A 13,201-nucleotide genomic window follows, 5' to 3' on the forward strand; every position below is an offset into this window, starting at 1 on the left:
TACAGTCCCACCAATAGTGTAACAGTCTTCCTATTTCTTCACATTCTCACCAGCACCTGTTGTTTCCTGACTTTTTAATGATTGCCATTTAACTGGTGTGAGATGGTATCTCATTGTGGTTTTGATTTGCATTTCTCTGATGGCCAGTGATGGCGAACATTTTTCATGTGTCTGTTGGCTGTGTGCATGTCTTGTTTTGAGAAATGTCTGTTCATATCCTTTGCCCACTTTTTGATGGGGTTGTTTGTTTTTTTCTTGTAAATTTGATTGAGTTCTTTGTAGGTTCTGGATATTAGCCCTTTGTCAGATGAGTAGATTGCAAAAATTTTCTTCCATTCTGTAGGTTGCCTGTTCACTCTGATGATAGTTTCTTTTGCTGTGCAGAAGCTCTTTAGTTTAATAAGATCCCTTGTGTCAATTTTGGCTTTTGTTGCCATTGCTTTTGGTGTTTTAGACATGAAATCCTTGCCCATGCCTATGTCCTGAATGATATTGCCTAGGTTTTCTTCTAGGGTTTTTATGGTTTTAGGTCTAACATTTAAGTCTTTAATCCATCTTGAATTAATTTTTGTATAAGGTGTAAGGAAGGGATCCAGTTTCAGCTTTCTGCTTATGGCTAGCCAATTTTCCCAGCACCATTTATTAAATAGGGAATCCTTTCCCCATTTCTTGTTTTTGTCAGGTTTGTCAAAGATCAGATGGTTGTAGATGTGTGGTATTATTTCTGAGGGCTCTGTTCTGTTCCATTGGTCTATATCTCCGTTTTGGTACCAGCATCATGCTGTTTTGGTTACTGTAGCCTTGTAGTATAGTTTGAAGTCAGGTAGCATGATGCCTCCAGCTTTCTTCTTTTGACTTAGGATTGTCTTGGCAATGCGGGCTCTTTTTTGGTTCCATATGAACTTTAAAGCAGTTTTTTCCAATTCTGTGAAGAAACTCATTGGTAGCTTAATGGGGATGGCACTGAATCTATAAATTACCTTGGGCAGTATGGCCATTTTCACGATATTGATTCTTCCTATCCATGAGCATGGAATGTTCTTCCATTTGTTTGTGTCTTCTTTTATTTCATTGAGCAGTGGTTTGTAGTTCTTCTTGAAGAAGTCCTTCACATCCCTTCTAAGTTGGATACCTAGGTATTTTATTCTCTTTGAAGGAATTGTGAATGGGAGTTCACCCATGGCTTGGCTCTCTGTGTGTCTGTTATTGATACATAAGAATGCTTGTGATTTTTGCACATTAATTTTGTATCCTGAGACTTTGCTGAATTTGCGTGTCAGCTTAAGGAGATTTTGGGCTGAAATGATGGGGTTTTCTAAACATACAGTCATGTCATCTGCGAATGCGGACAATTTGACTTCCTGTTTTCCTAACGGAATAGCCTTTATTTCTTTCTCCTGCCTGATTGCCCTGGCCAGAACTTCCAACACTATGTTGAACAGTAGTGGTGAAAGAGGGTATCCCTCTCTTGTGCCAGTTTTCAAAGGGAATGCTTCCAGTTTTTGCCTATTCAGTATGATATTGGCTGTGGGTTTGTTATAAATAGCTCTTACTATTTTGAGACACATTCCATCAATACCTAATATTGAGAGTTTTTAGCATGAAGGGCTGTTGAATTTTGTCAAAGGCCTTTTCTGCATCTGTTGAGATAATCATGTGGTTTTTGTCTTTGGTTCTGTTTATATGCTGGATTATGTTTATTGATTTGCATATGTTGAACCAGCCTTGCATCCCAGGGATGAAGCCCACTTGATTAAGTGAGCTTCTTACAATTTAAACAGTTATAGCTAGCATAACATAACATTATAGCATGTTTTGAACATTATCAATAAAATATCATCATTTACATATTTTCATTTTTTATTATAAAACAAACATCTTCTTTTCAAGTAAAGTAAATACTTTGGTGATTCAAACTTGATAACATGTGTAAGGCAGTGCTTACCAATGAATCACATATTTCTGGTTTATTCTCTCATACATATTGTAGTTGGAAATTATTTACATGGACTAGAGCTGTTCGATAACTTTTATAGTGTTATGCTGTTCCTTTTTTTAGCTTTTTCTTTTATGAGTGTTTTTTATTAATTTCACAGCTTAGTGTCTATTTGATTTTATCATCTATGTGATCATTTTTCAATATTTTGCTCTATATGTTTTCTCGGAAATCTCACAAAGGTTTTGTCCATTTTTATGCTTCTTAAAAATTTTAATTATTCAAGTAAATAAAATTTCAAAAAGGTAAGCAATTTTTATATATGACAGTAAGTTAAAATTAAATAAAATGTCAATAAAATTAAGTTAGGAGAACCTTATGTCATAAATGAGAGGATAGATTTATTGAGACTATGTCATATACTTTGAGTTTCTACCTTGCCAAATAAATATTAAGCTTTTATTGAAATATAGGGCAAAGGAACAGGTAATGAGTCATACAGGATGGCACCCCAAGTCAGGTGCTGGGGTCACACTCTCATCTTTGGCTTCTTAGGAGGAAGGGTAGAAAAATCCATCTATTATCACTGCTTGCTTTCTGTTATATTCAACTATAGAGCTGGCTCTCTGCTCTGCATCTTTGAATGTGCCATGGTTCCTCTCAACCTCATCCCACCACAAATCCTACGAAGGTCTCAGGGCTAGAGAGAGGTAAAAAGAAGAAGATGCTTCTCACACCAAAAATACGTCAGTAACACTTACCTAAGCAAAAGAACTATGAAAAATTACTTCTATCTCATGATTCTTGCCCATTCAGGTAACTTATTCCAACAATGCAAGAAGGCACCTCCACTCTTAATTATTAATAATTGGCGTGGTAGAAGAATGGAAACATCCCTTGACTGAAAGCCAGGAGACAGGTTTCAGCTGTGCCCCTGCTCCCCATAGCTGGCTGGCCTCTGGTAGATCGTTTGCTTCTTTGGTCCTTTGATTTCTGCAGATGCATAGTGAGAAACTGGATAGATCAATCTTTCTGTAGAATGCGAAAGCCATGAGAAGGCAGCCTTGGGGGACATTGTACACTCTCTACTCTCTTCTTTTTCTCTTTTCAGACACCCATCCTGCACATGAACTTCCAGTTACAAATAAATCTTTTTTTGTCCCCCTTGAGCTAGGGTCTTGCTCTTTTGCCCAGAATGGTGTGCAGTGGCACAATTATAGTTCACTATAATCTTGGACTCCTGGGCTTAAGCGATGCTCCTGCCTCAGCCTCCCATGTAGCTGAGACTATAGGTGTGTACCACCAAGCCTGCCTATTTTTCTTTTCATTTTTGTAGTGATGGGGTTTCACTATACTGCCCAGGCTGTTTTTGAACTCCTGGGTTCAAGTGATCCTCCTGCCTTGCCTTAACCTCCCAAAGCACATAGATGATAGAACAGAGGTCACCATTATGGCCAATAAGTATTTTATACTAGGTTTAATCAAGAGTGTCCTTGTCTAATTTGACCAGAGAATGCCCAAACTGCTCTTCCTGCCTTCCTTCCTGCCTTTCTGCCTTCCTGGCTTCCTGTCTTCCCTTTCTTTTTGTCAAATGAATTGAAAGGGAAAATATAGGAATGACTTGGAATTTAAGTTCTTAAACAATCTAATCCAAATATACCTTCCACCTTAATTCTAGTTAGTTCTATATATGAACCTTCAACTTTGAGTGTACTATGCAACTATGCCAGGACAGTCCTCCTGCTTCTCTGCCTTGCTTGTTTTGTTTCTTCCATGGCATTACTCAACCCTCTGCTCTCTCTTTCCAGAACTGCTTACTCTACTATGGTCCCATCTGCCATGTTCCAGTTTTATGTACTCCTTTAATCTTCTGAAGCAATGTTACCCAACCCATTTACATTTAATCATAGTCATTTGCATTTTCTTTGCTCGTGGTTTGCTTTGTCATGCAACTACGCTTGCCTTTCCGTCTTGCCTTCCCAGTTATAAATCCCAAGAGGACAAAAGCCTGGGCATCACACTTTCATAGCACCTGGTAATAATTTGATAGCTCTTGGGGAATAGCTGCTGTAGGAGTAAATCATTGGTACCACAGTGATATATTTGCCAGGTGGTCTGGGAGATAATCAGAGTTTTAGATCAATTCGTTTGTTTTTGGTGTTATAGTTTATTATTAAACAAGTTAAAAGGAAGAAAAAGCAGAGGGCTATTATTTATGACATCATGAGAATGTTCTAGGTCTTTCTTGATGGTACTATCCAGCCTTGTAGCTTTAATCTTGGTCAACAGTAATCCTACCATAGTTCTGTATTTTATTACCTTATACTGAAACCTGACTGAGAGCACAGTCCTAGAAGAGATAACTGAATGGCTGGGGAAAGAATATACATTTTCAAGGGGGAAGAAGAAAAGAGAGATGTAGAAGGCCAAAAAATATTAACTTAACAATTTCCTTGAGTTCCTTGTGTGCGGCATAGAGTATATTTGGATTTCCTACCTAAGCTTAAGAATGTACAAGTTATTTCCTGCTTTCCCCAGTTTGATGTTCAGTGTCAATTTGAGATCCCTTATTATGTTTGAATGCATCCATTACCTGCTGTGAGTATAGATTTGTCTTCTTATCAGTAAGTAAATCGTTAGGGTTATAGTCCTGAGGATAGAGGAAAGACTTTTGCACTCTTGAGAAACTAGGAAAAGAACTTTCTGAAGCTTCCCTCCTGGTAGGAAATCCAACCTAGAAGTTGACTGGGTGGGAACAGCCCTGGTAATAAGTTTTCTCTTCTGTCAAGATTGTGCTAATGGAAGGGAAGTCTTAGTTGTTTTGCTTTGCTTTGTTTTTGATAAAAACAAATATTTTGGTCTTCATGGATATCAGAAAGGTGTTTGAGGGAGCTGAGTCACAGTAGCTGGGTTGGCTGGAAAGGGCAGTAGGAACAGAGACTCTTTGTAGACAGTTTCTATGCCTGACAGGCTCCCCTGGTGTCCCTGTTTTGTTGGCTTTGAGTGAGACGGAACATTGTTTTCCAAAACAACTCCCACTTTCATTATGATCATCATTGTCATTATCATCATTATTGCTATTCTCTGAATCACCCAGCAGAGCAAACCTTCACACACTGACAGTGCCTGAATGTAAGCATTTTAGCTACTTTCTCAAAACAAGGGTCTGCAGGGTCACCCAGTCTTTGTAGCTTCATAGGCAGGGGCTCTCCAATTATAGACAAATGTTCTGAAATTACCTTTGTGTTCCATTCACAAACTGTTCAAATGCATTTTTCTCATTATATGGGAGTACATGATGAGAACAAGGCAAAGTGGCACATGCATATTATCCCATAGAAGGTAAAGTCATACTCAGAATGTCCTAATGCACTAGAAAAGAAATAAGAAAAGTGTCACGAGTTGGGGTATTATGGAAGCAGATATGTTCCACTGAAGGCCAAGATGTTTTTGTACACCCAAAGGTTTAAATCAGGTGATTATTGCCTAAAACATGTCTGAGAAAGTTAATGAGGTAAGTTATTACCCACGATGTCTGCAGTTTTTCCATTACCAGCTGTAAAAGCAGGTAGCAATCTCACTCTACCTTGAAGGCATCATTCATTATAAATTACTTGCTTTCAATCATGAGTGGAATACAGTGAAAGGAAAAGTACCAAAGAAGGTCTTCACTGTGCTTTGTTAGAAGACATAAATAGGAGCATTGAGCCTGCATGCTATTGTCAAACTTCCCCAAATGAGACATTTGGAATTCAAATGATTAATTGGTAACTGGGTATTCAGTATTATTTGAAGCCAGACTTACTTCTTTCTTTTTCTTATATATTTTTAAACTAATAACAGCCAGAGGCATACTCTTTTATCCAGAACAGTAACTCACTCACATTACTATATGACTGAAGAAGTAGCTTCATTTTTATCATAGTTCAATCCAACTTTTGTTCTAACCAAATGTTGCTAAAGATCAAAGGCAGGGGTACACAGAATGTTTGCTTTGTTGTTAACTTGGCTCCTGACCCAACTGTCAGAGACAGCCAAAAGATAGATTTTTCTTTTTCTCCCTAGTACTGTGCTTGGTTACAGTTACATATTTCTTATAGGAGAGGGTAAAGATCACTCTTTGTTGATGGCTGGCTATGATCATCCAGAAATCTTCAAGATGACCAAATTAGAATCATGAGTAAAGCCTTTAGTGGCCAATCTTTTAGATATCCTAATTTAGATCCAAATATATTTGTACAAACAGATGAACTTTACTACATGATTGCCAGATTTCTTTCTTATCCTGTGATATTTAAATCCAGACTTAAACTTCTACATTGTGTATGGGTGGAGTGCATGATTGTCCTCAGTAGGAGACTTAAGTGAAATAGGCAAGACTCTGAGACCAGTATTCAATCCTATGAAGATAATGAAGGGGGTTACAAAGATCATGGTGCACAGAAGTTCATCAACATGCTGCTTGTGACAGATTGTGAAATACTAATAGTTTAACATATTCAAATTGGGGAAATAACGATACTGAAGAATTTACCAAAATTAAGTGCAGGGCTAATAAGGAGACATTGAATTTAACCCCCACAGGCAGTACGGGTGCCTGACAAATACTCTCCTTGGGAAATGTGTGGTCATGTCTGATAAGCACAGGCATCACAACATCGTTTATTTTTATCAAAGCTCCCCAGGCAGGAAAAATTAAGAGACAGAGATTACCATTTAGTCTACACGAACTGGGATCTTTATTAAGCAATACTTATTATTTACATACTTGAATATTTTGCTGTGTTTAAAACCTTCACATTTCAAATAAGTATGAAAATTGCTGCTTATTTTCTTAGGGTACCAAAGTAGTAACAGCTTACTCTTAAATAGATCTCCACTTCGGAACTGAATTCTGTCTTGTTAACTAGAATACATTATATCTCAGTACCGGTAGTGATTTGTAAAGGAATAAAATGTTATAATTAATAGGAATGCGAACTAGTGTCTCTTTTTCTGGTTCATTTATTCATTCAACACATTATCTTCTCTGCACTATATATTCTGCAAGGATTTGAGGTTATATAGTGGATAACATAGAAAACATTTATATTAGGCAGTTTAAGAAAGGTTTCACTCCAATAACATTGAAGCACAAAATAATCTTAGACGTTTACAAGGCAAAGGTTTATTTGTTATTTGTTTCATATAACTTTGAAGGTTAGCTTTTTGACTCATCTGCATACCAATCTTTATGTTGCAATTTAGGCTGAAGGAGTAGGCCCTGTCCACTCATGCTGGTCTAATTGTAATGAAAAAACAGCAGTGGCAGGAATGTACTGGCTTTTAAAATTTCTCTTTGGAAGTGACATGTTATGTTGACTCACACTTCATTAGCCAAATGAAGTCACACCTACAAGCCAATTATCAATGGGTTAGGAAGAATAATTCTCCCATCAAAAGGACCTGAAAGTGAAAGGTGGTGAATATCTTTCATAATAATGCAATTTGTGAAACTCTCTTAGAGAATATGTAGTCTAGGTAGAAAGCTGAAAGTTATGATACAGAAATGAGACAGGGCATGCAACAATCAGAGTTCCATATTAGCAGCTAGAAGTTTCTTTGCTTTGATCCCTATTTAATAACATTTGTTATTTTGGTAGATTTCCCTGTTTTTCTCATTAAAAATGCTGAGGCAAGGCAAACATTTACCAAAATAAAATCAATTTAAGCCAGATTTTATGGTAAGCCAGAAATAGCATTTAGAAATGTAGATCTGATTAATAGTGACTTCATTGCTAAGTCGTATTGATGAAATGTCCAATCCAATTGATGATGCAGATATTGACCATTAATTAGGATCACAGGAGGAAAAAACCTTGATTTGATGGAAATAGAAGTCACATATCAATACTACCTTTTGATGACTCCAAAACCAAATGAAAAGGGCAAAGAAGTGGAGGCATATGATAATGCCCATGAGGTCTCTTCTGGATCCTCATCAGGCCAACACTGATTGGCTTTTGATATAGCCCATCTAATTTCAGATGGATGCATATCACACACTGAGGTTGAAACCTCATCCAATAATTTTTATCTGATTTCATTCAATATGAGCTGCCTCTAGCATCTAATAATATTTAATAATACTCAGTTGCCAAAAGGGGCTGTTATTAACTTGTCTGAAAACTTGTGATTCAGTTTAGTCATTCTTAGATTTATATTGTCGGATTTATATACGTACATCATATAAATAATTCAACTGCTAAGGAAAGATAAAATCCATGAAAATAGTAGAATTTAGAAAACTTTTGGCTGGGCGCAGTGGCTCACGCCTGTAATCTCAGCACTTTGGGAGGCTGAGGCAGGCAGATCATGAGGTCAGGAGTTCGAGACCAGCCTGGCAAACATGGTGAAACTCCATCTCTACTAAAAATACAAAAATTGGCTGGGCATGGTGGCAGGCACCTGTAATCCCAGCTACTCGGGAGGCTGAGGCAGGAGAATTGCTTGAACCCAGGAGGCGGAGGTTGCACTGAGCTGAGATCACACCATGGCACTCCAGCCTGGGCAACAGAGTGAGACTCCATCTCAAAACAAAACAAAACAAAACAAAAAACGAAAACAAAAACACCTTTCATTGTGTTTAACATCTGATGAGCTCGGCTGGGTGCAGTGGGTAACACCTGTAATCACAGTGCTTTGGGAGGCCAAGGCGGGTGGATCACGAGATCAGGAAATCAAGACCATCCTGGCTAACGTGAAACCCCATTTCTACTTAAAAAACAAAAAAACAAAAACAAAAAAATTAGCGGGGCGTGGTGGTGGGCACCTGTAGTCCCAACTACTCAGGAGGCTGAGGCAGGAGAATGGCATGAACCCAGGAGAGAGAGCTTGCAGTGAGCCAAGATCATGCCACTGCACTCCAGTCTGAGTGACAGAGTGAGACTACATCTCAAAAAAAAAAAAAAAAAAAAAAAAAACTGAATACAAAGTATAAATATTAATTGTTTAAAGAAGGCTATTTTTAAAATTATAAATATAATAGTGCTTATATTTTACTTGAAACAAAAATGCATATAAAATTGCTTCGCTCTAAGAAAGGCAACTGAATGACCATTTTGATAAATTAAACTGATTAAATGCATTTTAGAGTAATAGATATAGAGAGAGACTATGTGCTATAATTGAAGAAGTTGTGGACTGAAACACGGGAGACATGAATGACATACAACTCTTGCTTCAGTGAAATGTGTCATGAGGGCAAATAACTTACTGAACCCAAGATATTTATAATTTTAAAAATGATTTGGAGCAAGTGCTTGTAAATTTGCTAGAAATCATATTCCTTAATTTCCCCCCGCCCCCACTTCCCTCCCTTTCTTTCTCCCTTAATTGAAATATAATTATTGAACTATTAAATGTTTCAGATGTGAAAGTAGGCACTGGATAATGTATTAATGTATAAAACAATCATGGTCCCTGTTCTCTGCAGTTCAGCATCAACAAATGAAGACAAGTGATTACAGTGGTTACCATGAGATAAATAAACAAAGTCCTGATACCTAGAAATCTAGGTAGTGAGGGAAGTTTTCTCTGAGATAATGACATCTGCTTATGTCCAAAGAATGAAAATTGGGGACAAAACATGTTGCAAGTGGAGAAAACAGTTCCGGCCATGTGAAGAATTTGGATTTTATTCAAGTGCAATGGAAGGTCATTAATGACTTTATAGGCAGGGAAGTGATAAGAGGTGATTTATATTTGAAACAATTGATCTGGTGATTATTGAGTTGTAGAAGGGTAAGAAAGTAGACAGACAGGGAGACACAGTGGAGATGATTGCACTGGACCAGGCAAGAGGTGATAGAAATTGGACTGGGGTAATGAAAATCGTGATCAAGGTGGACAAATGGATTTTAAATACACTTTGCAGGAAGAAGTGTCAATGTTTGCCAATAGATCAATGTAGGAAATTATGTGAGAGAGATATCAGGAATGATTCTTGCCTTTGGCTTGAACAAATGGGTAGATGGTGCCATTTAGTGAAAAGATGAGATCAGTGTGGAGAGGGAGTAGGTTGTAATCAAGGAATCCATTTTGAAGTGTTTAGTTGGAGATGATTGTGAGTCTTCCAACTGGAGTTGTCAAGCTGTGGTTGAATATTTGAGTTTGGAGCTGAGAATAAAGCTTTGGGCTGGAGATAAAATGATATTTTAAGCCACAGGAATTGATGAAAAAGCTATTAAGAGAAGTATGGTGAGCAGGGGCATCAGGAAAAAAAACAAAATAAAATGAAATGACAAAACCAAAAGAAACTGAGAGAGTGAGGTCAAAAATGTCAGAAAAACCATGAGAGGGTAGTATCCTGGAAACGAAGGGAAGATAATATTTCAAGAAATAAAGTGATTTACCCTGTTGAATATTGCCAAAAGGCAGATAAAATCAGAACAAAAAGGAAGCCTACTTCTTAACTGCAGAGACGTGATTGGCAACCTTGGAACAAATATCTTCACAGGGGGGTAGGAAGGAAAGATGTAGCCCAAACTGGAGTGGAAAGAGGGGCAGATGTGATGTGTGAAAATGGAGACAGCAGGAAGAAACAATTCTTGAAAAGTTACACTGTAAAGGGGAATAGAAAAAAAAGGTGATATCTGGAGGGGAATATGAGACTCAGAAGATTCTTCTTGAATAGAAAAGACACTTGTGTGTGTTGCTAACGGCAACAGTAAGACAGATGTAGAGTCTGGTGCAATTAAGGAAGAGATGCAAAGCCTGTGAGAAGGCTAGGGTAGGTGGGGAATCTTACCTTTAATAGATGAAAGACATTTCCTTAATAATAGCTAATGAGGTTGGATAGGTATAGATGCAAGGAGGTTTGTATGTTTTGTTGTGGAAAATAAAAATAATTAGATTTTTTATCATTTAGATATGATGCTACATCGTGGCCTAAGAGATTGGGCATGTATAGAGTAGAAAATTGAAGGAGAGGGGAGAAATGTGTAGTAAGTTGCAGGAAGCTTTAGGATGCATTTACACACAAGGCTGTTCTATCATCAGGTAGAGGCTCCACACATGTTATTGAACAAACAGGGCATTGCACTACATTTTAGGTATAACAATAGATTCACTCACAATTAATATTCAGATGGCAACCTCAAATTAAGTTTGCATATAGCAGACTTAATTTGAATCACTTTTTTCAAAAATCTACTAAAGACTCAATTATAAGACTGACACTTGCCAATTTTTTCCAACCATAGCCTAGAGAATATATCATCAAACCCATAGGCTGGAAGAAAACAGTTAGCTTTATATATTTTCTAATAGCTTAAATCTTCTAATACATGTGAGAAAAGCTGGTAAAGGCAAATTTACTCAACAGAAGCTTTGGACATGTGCACATCAGAATTGCCATAATTATATACAGATAACCATTTTGGCTACGCATTTGTGGGCAAATAAGATGTTTATTACACTTATTTTGTATTTTTAAAATGCACTTTTCTGTTATCTCCTTTAAGAACCTCCCTTTATGGATTCTATCTAAGGCTGTTTTCCAAAGCCATTTCTTAAGATAGGCATTCTGAGTAAAAATGTTCTGAACCTCCTAGTAAGTCTCAGAGTATTGATTATCTTCTAATCTAGTTTTGACTTTGCCTTGAAACTTCAGCCATAAAAGATTTAAAAGATTCTGCCCTTCACTAAAAGCTATCATCTGTAATCCTTGCACTCACCCATTTCAGAATCGAGATGACTGAATGTCACATTCAGTTACCTTTATAAACCCCCAAATCAAAGTTTCTAATATCAACACTTGCCTCCCTCATCACTCTTGCTTCTCAACTCCCAATTTATCAGTAATTCTTTACCACCCCTTGCCACTTACTGTCTGCAGGGTTTGAGCTGTCAGACCAGCTAAGCAGGCTTCTGGAGTCAAACAGCTTTGAAAGTTCCACAAATTTCATACAGGAAATGGGAAAATATAAAAACAGTGCATGTCAAAATGCCATCCCATGTTGACAGTAAATCACTTAGCTAACATTTAGTTTGCCTTTGGTGTACTATTGGAAACCACTAGCAGCTGGTGTGTATGCCTGTGTGTGTGTGTGCACCTGTGTGTGCATCTGTGTGTGTGCATGTGTATTTCAAAGTAATTTCTTAAGCCCTCAGAAAAATGCTGCCATTTTTGCCTCCATTCTTCTTTTTTAACCTTTTACAAATAGCCAAAATAATGTATGGATGTGCAATTTAACTGTCCTTTTCTCTTAGATGCAGGCAATAAAAGTTGATTTGCGCTAACAAGCTAAAAGCTCTGAGTGCTACCAGAGTGTGATGCATTCCAGGAGGGAGGGCAGCTATCAGAATCTATGATGGCAGAAAGCATTTTCACAACAGACCTCACAAAGATTTAGAATGTGAGGCTGAAATTCAATCTATTGTTCAGAAGTCAGCTGGTAAAGAAGACTCAACTGAAAATCAGTGAGAGTGAAGACTGTCCTCCTTTTCTGTTGCTTTTGACTTCTATATAATTCACTATGGCCACTGCAATGTAAGCCTTCCCTACTTTCCTCCATATGGTTGGCAAGGAGTCAGATTATAGTAGCCTCATAGCATTAGCTAGTAATAAGGCATAAAACATGTTTATGATAAAATGTATGTTAGAAAAATACATGCTAGAGATGGTATATGTTTATGCCTCTGGCCGGCAGCTGACATTCCCATTAGTTTCAAACAAAAGTACAAAATACGGCCAAACAAAATATTAGAAATGAAAACATTTCACTGATCATGTGCATCAACCCCTCTCATTTGATATTTAGTTAGCAAACGTACTAAATATACCAGAAAAGATGTTACTGTGGTCCTGCATAGAATTACAGGAACACAAAGCTACAAATTTGCTAAGGTAAATTTTTAGGCTTCTTTATAAATTTGAGCCTTCTTAAAAGAGAAATGTAAAACTGAACAGTTTCAAATATTAACGGATATACAGAGTAGATGATAACCACATCGTAGCCATCATGACTATGCTGTTCAGGCAAACACAAAGGTGGCACTTCCATGAAGAAAGCAATAGCCTAGAAAGGCAAATACAGTCCATATTGATAAAGAGAATGCCTCATTTTGGCATCCTGAGCTTTCTTCTATTAAACAAAACTGGAAGGACACACAAGTGGAATACAATAAGATTAGAAAGAAAAATGTTTGTCAAACCATGAAGTCACTTCATACAATGTAGAGAGGAAGGAGAGTGGTAGTGGTGGTCTAAGGGTCTGGATTTTG

This window comes from Papio anubis, chromosome 7 (assembly GCF_008728515.1).
Source record: "Papio anubis isolate 15944 chromosome 7, Panubis1.0, whole genome shotgun sequence".
NCBI lineage: Eukaryota > Metazoa > Chordata > Mammalia > Primates > Cercopithecidae > Papio > Papio anubis.